This window comes from Mobula hypostoma, chromosome 6 (genome assembly GCF_963921235.1).
Source record: "Mobula hypostoma chromosome 6, sMobHyp1.1, whole genome shotgun sequence".
Taxonomy (NCBI): domain Eukaryota; kingdom Metazoa; phylum Chordata; class Chondrichthyes; order Myliobatiformes; family Myliobatidae; genus Mobula; species Mobula hypostoma.
In genome coordinates this window covers 121,920,707-121,926,706 of record NC_086102.1, presented here as the reverse complement: position 1 = coordinate 121,926,706, position 6,000 = coordinate 121,920,707, and positions in this window count along the sequence as shown.

The following is a 6,000-nucleotide window of genomic DNA, read 5'->3' as shown; positions in this document are numbered from 1 at the left end:
CGGCCTCACCAATGCCTTATACAACCTCATCATAACATTCCAGCTCTTATACTCAATACTTTGATTAATAAAGGCCAATGTACCAAAAGCTCTCTTTACGACCCTATCTACCTGTGACGACACTTTTAGGGAATTTTGTATCTGTATTCCCAGATCCCTCTGTTCCACTGCACTCCTCAGTGCCTTACCATTAACCCTGTATGTTCTACCTTGGTTTGTCCTTCCAACGTGCAATACCTCACACTTGTCTGTATTAAACTCCATCTGCCATTTTTCAGCCTATTTTTCCAGCTGGTCCAAGTCCCTCTGCAGGCTCTGAAAACCTTCCTCACTGTCTACTGCACCTCCAATCTTTGTATCATCAGCAAATTTGCTTAACCAATTTACCACATTATCATCCAGATCATTAATATAGATGACAAATAACAATGGACCCAGCACTGATCCCTGTGGCACACCACTAGTCACAGGCCTCCACTCAGATATCCACTGCCTTCCCTTCATCCACTTTTCTGGTAATCTCCTCGAAAAACTCCAATAGATTGGTCAAACATGACCTACCACGCACAAAGCCATGTTGACTCTCCCTAATAAGCCTGTGTCTATCCAAATGCTTGTAGATTCTGTCTCTTAGTACTCCCTCCAATAACTTACCTACTACCGACGTTAAATTTACTGGCCTATAATTTCCCGGATTACTTTTTGATCCTTTTTTAAACAACGGAACAACATGAGCCACTCTCCAGTCCTCTGGCACCTCACCTGTAGACAGCGACATTTTAAATATTTCTGCCAGGGCCCCCGCAATTTCAACACTAGTCTCCTTCAAGGTCCAATGGAACACCCTGTCAGGTACCGGGGATTTATCCACTTTAATTTTCCTCAAGACAGCAAGCAGCTCCTCCTTTTCAATCTGTACAGTTTCCATGATCTCACTACTTGATTCCCTTAATTCCATAGACTTCATGCCAGTTTTCTTAGTAAATACAGACGCAAAAAACCTATTTAAGATCTCCCCCATTTCCTTTGGTTCCGCACATAGCCGACCACTCTGGAGGTCTTCAAGAGGACCAATTTTATCCCTTACAATCCTTTTGCTCTTAATATACCTGTAAAAGCTCTTTGGATTATCCTTCACTTTGACTGCCAAGGCAACCTCATGTCTTCTTTTAGCCCTCTTGATTACTTTCTTAAGTATTTTCTTGCACTTCTTATACTCCTCAAGCACCTGATTTACTCCCTGTTTTCTATACATTTCATACAACTCCCTCTTCTTCTTTATCAGAGTTGCAATATCCCTTGAGAACCAAGGTTCCTTATTCCTATTCACTTTGCCTTTAATCCTGACAGGAACATACAAACTCTGCACTCTCAAAATTTCTCCTTTGAAGGCTTCCCACCTACCGATCACATCTTTGCCAGAGAACAACCTGTCCAATCCATGCTTTTTAGATCCTTTCTCATTTCTTAAAATTTGGCCTTCCTCCAGTTCAGAACCTCAACCCTAGGAACAGATGTATCCTTGTCCATGATCAAATTGAAACTAATAGTGTTATGATCACTGGAACCAAAGTGCTCCCTTACACAGACTTCTGTCACTTGTCCTAACTTGTTTCCTAACAGGAGATCCAATATTGCATCCCCTCTAGTTGGTCCCTCTATATATTGATTTAGAAAACTTTCCTGAACACATTTTACAAACTCTAAACCATCTAGACCCCTAACAGTATGGGAGTCCCAATCAATATATGGAAAATTAAAATCCCCTACCACCACAACTTTATGTTTCCTGCAGTTGCCTGCTATCTCTCTGCAGATTTGCTCTTCCAAGTCTCGTTGACTGTTGGGTGGTCTGTAATACAATCCCACTAATGTGGCCATACCTTTCCTGTTTCTCAGCTCCACCCATAAGGACTCAGTAGACAAGCCCTCTAATCTGTCCTGCCTGAGCACTGCTGTAATATTTTCCCTAACAAGCAATGCTACTCCCCCACCTTTCATTCCTCTGCCTCGATCACATCTGAAACATCGGAACCCTGGAATATTAAGCTGCCAGTCCTGCCCTTCCTGTAGCCAAGTTTCACTAATTGCTATAATGTCATAATTCCACGTGTCAATCCACGCCCTCAACTCATCCGCCTTCCCTGCAATACTCCTAGCATTGAAATATATACACCTCAGAAGATTTTTACCACCGCTCACAACCTTTCTATCAGCGGATTTGCTTGAACTTTTAACATCATTTATTTTCACCCCATCCGCACTGTCAGCTCTGGCACACTGGTTCCCATCCCCCTGCAAATCTAGTTTAAAGCCTCCCCAACAGCACTAACAAACCTCCCTGAAAGGATATTGGTCCCCCTGTAGTTCAAGTGTAACCCGTCTCTCTTGTACAGGTCCCACCTGCCCTAGAAGAGATCCCAATGATCCTGAAATCTAAAACCCTGCCCCCTACACCAGTTCCTCAGCCACTTGTTCATCCTCCAGAGCATCCTATTCTTACCCTCACTGGCACCTAGCACAGGTAGCAATCCTGAGATTACCACCCTTGAGGTCCTGCTTTTCAACTTCCTACCAAGCCCTCTATACTCACTCTCCAGGACCTCCTCACTCTTCCTTGCTATGTCATTGGTACTGATGTGCACCATGACATCTGGCTGATCACCCTCCCACTTCAGAATGTCATGCAATCGATCAGAGACATCCTTGACCCTGGCACCCGGGAGGCAACAAACCATCCTGGATTCTCTGTCACGACCACAGAACCTCCTATCTGCACCTCTAACTATCGAGTCCCCTATCACTACCGCTCTCCTCTTTTTCCACCCTCCCTTCTGCACTGCAGAGCCAGACTCAGTGCCAGAGATCTGCCTGCCGCAGCTTGTCCCAGGTAAGTCATCCCCCCCAACAGTATCCAAAGCGGTATACTTGTTGTTGAGGGGAATGGCCACAGGGGAACCCTGCTCTGCCTGCCCTTTCCTCTTCCCTCGCCTGACAGTGACCCAATTTCCTGTCCTCTGCTCCTTTGGCATAACTACCTCCCTGTAGCTACTATCTATAATCTCCTCATTCTCCCGAATCATCCGCAGGTCATCGAGCTCCTGCTCCAGTTCCCTAATGCGGTTTGTCAGGAGCTGCAGCTGGATGCACTTCTTGCAGGTGTCGTTGTCAGGGACACCGGAGGGCTTCCTGATTTCCCACATCCTGCAAGAGGAACGTTCCAACATCCTGCCTGGCATTCTCACTGCACTGAACAATCTGAACAAAAAACTTACTGGAACTTACCCTGGCCTCTGCCTGTTCTCACTGAAACCTGTTGAGCCAAAACCGTCCCACTCTAACTCAGTCCACTCCGACAATGGCCGCTACAATGATGGCCGCTGTATATGATGTTCTGCTTTTTAAACCTTGGCGCGCTATGTCACGCGCCTGCGCAGTGCAGACCCTTCCCCAAGCAGTTTTAAAGAAACGACTTTTTCTACCCGATTTCTTCCACTATCTTCTTCAGTTGCTTGCTTTGACTGAAACAAGAACCGTTGAAAATACTCTCTTTTTAAATCTTGACGCGCTACGTCTTGAAACCTTTGATACCTAAGGATGTGCTGGGGGCAGCCCAGGAGTATCACCGCACATTCTGGTGCAACATAGCATGCTAACAGTGCACGGCAGAACAACTCAGAACACAAAAATCAACAAAATAACAACAGCAAAACAAGTCCCTTTCCTCCCCTCCCACTAGGGTTGCCAACTGTCCCGTATTAGCCGGGACATCCCGTATATTGGGCTAAATTGGTTTGTCCCATACGGGACCGCCCTTGTCCCGTTTTTCCCCCACTAAGGTAGAGCGTTCCTATGAAACCTTTCATGCCAAAATGGCATAAAGCGAAGAAGCAATTACCATTAATTTATATGGGAAAAATTTTTGAGCGTTCCCAGACTCAAAAAATAACCTACCAAATCATACCAAATAACACATAAAACCTAAAATAACACTAACATATAGTAAAAGCAGGAACGATATGATAAATACACAGCCTATATAAAGTAGAGATAATGTATGTACAGTGTAGTTTCACTGAACAGAATCGCCAAAACCAATTTGTTGAAAAAACATCAGCACGCACACGCATGCGCACTTCACATATGCACACGTCACATATGCACACGTCACACATGCACACGTCACACATGCGCACACAGGTGCCCGCGCAAGGCTTCATGGTCATGGTAGTCTTTCTCGGGGTAAACACAAGTGTCCCGTATTTGACTGCTACTTTTGGCCCTTATTTGGAAGTGAGAAAGTTGGCAACCCATGCACACACTATGAATAATCCTCCAAATCCAGGGCAGGCTTTTGGGCCTCCAATCTCCAGGCTTCATTGACAGGAAGTTTCCTGGAATAGCAACATAAATACTGCATTTGAAAGTGCAGGTTAAAATCTGCATAAATCCTGGAAATGCCTTAGAATGTCAAAATCAGGATAATTATCACTGTCTTCTGATGCGAAATGAGTACTGGTGTCCTTCCTGAAGTCCACAATTGATTTCCAGGCTTTGACGGTGAGGTTGTAGCTGTGACACCACTCAGCCAGCTGATGTACCTCGCTCCTATATTCCTCCTTGTTGCAACGCGAGATTTCTCCAACAACAGTGGTATAAATGAAATTAATTAAATAAATGCTCAGAAATGTCTCCCTAAACCTCAACCCCACTCTCTGTTCTTTTAAAGCGCCCTGAAGATCCCATCGCTTTGGGTATTTAGATACCCTCGTGTACTCTAGACTTAAAAACAGTTGTTTCCCTCCCAGCTGTCAGGCTGATCAACACCTCTAAGCATTAACCCCCATCGGCACTATATCCACTTCAGCCACCCCTCTCTACAGCCCATCAGCATTCATCACGCTTCGCACTGCCGCTTTACGTTTACACTCCACACATCATACCTACACCGACACGGTCACTGTCCTACTGTGATTTCAGACGCAGAGCTGCTACCTAGCAGAGTTCCTCTTGCCAAGTATCACGTGGTTATTTTATCATTTACTGAGAGAATCACCTTACCGTTAGTCTATGTTGACAAACTAACCTTATGTATATGTGGTCACACTCCAACAGTTACTTGTACATTATGTTTTATATGATTGCTTTTATATCCATATTTATTGTGTTTTTATGTTTATTAAGCTACATCACATAGAAACATAGAAAATAGGTGCAGGAGTAGGCCATTCGGCCCTTCGAGCCTGCACCACCATTCAGTATGATCATGGCTGATCAGCCAACTCAGAACCCTGCATCAGCCTTCCCTCCATACCCCCTGATCCCCGTAGCCACAAGGGCCATATCTAACTCTCTCTTAAATATAGCCAATGAACTGGCCTCAACTGTTTCCTGTGGCAGACAATTCCACAGATTCACCACTCTCTGTGTGAAGAAGTTTTTTCTGATCTTGGTCCTAAAATGCTTCCCCTTTATCCTCAAACTGTGACCCCTCATTCTGGACTTCCCCAACATCAGGAACAATCTTCCTGCATCTAGCCTGTCCAATCCCTTTAGGATTTTATACGTTTCAATCAGATCCCCCCTCAATCCCCTCTCAAGATTAGAGGGCTTGTCTACTGAGTCCTTGTGGGTGGAGCTGAGGAACAGGAAAGGTATGGCCACATTAGTGGGATTGTATTACAGACCACCCAATAGTCAAAGAGAATTGGAAGTGCAAGTCTGCAGAGAGATAGCAGGCAACTGCAGGAAACATAAAGTTGTGGTGGTAGGGGATTTTAATTTTCCATATATTGATTGGGTCTCCCATACTGTTAGGGGTCTAGATAGTTTAGAGTTTGTAAAATGTGTTCAGGAAAGTTTTCTAAATCAATATATAGAGGGACCAACTAGAGGGGATGCAATATTGGATCTCCTGTTAGGAAACGAGTTAGGACAAGTGACAGAAGTCTGTGTAGGGGAGCACTTTGGTTCCAGTGATCATAACACCATTAGTTTCAA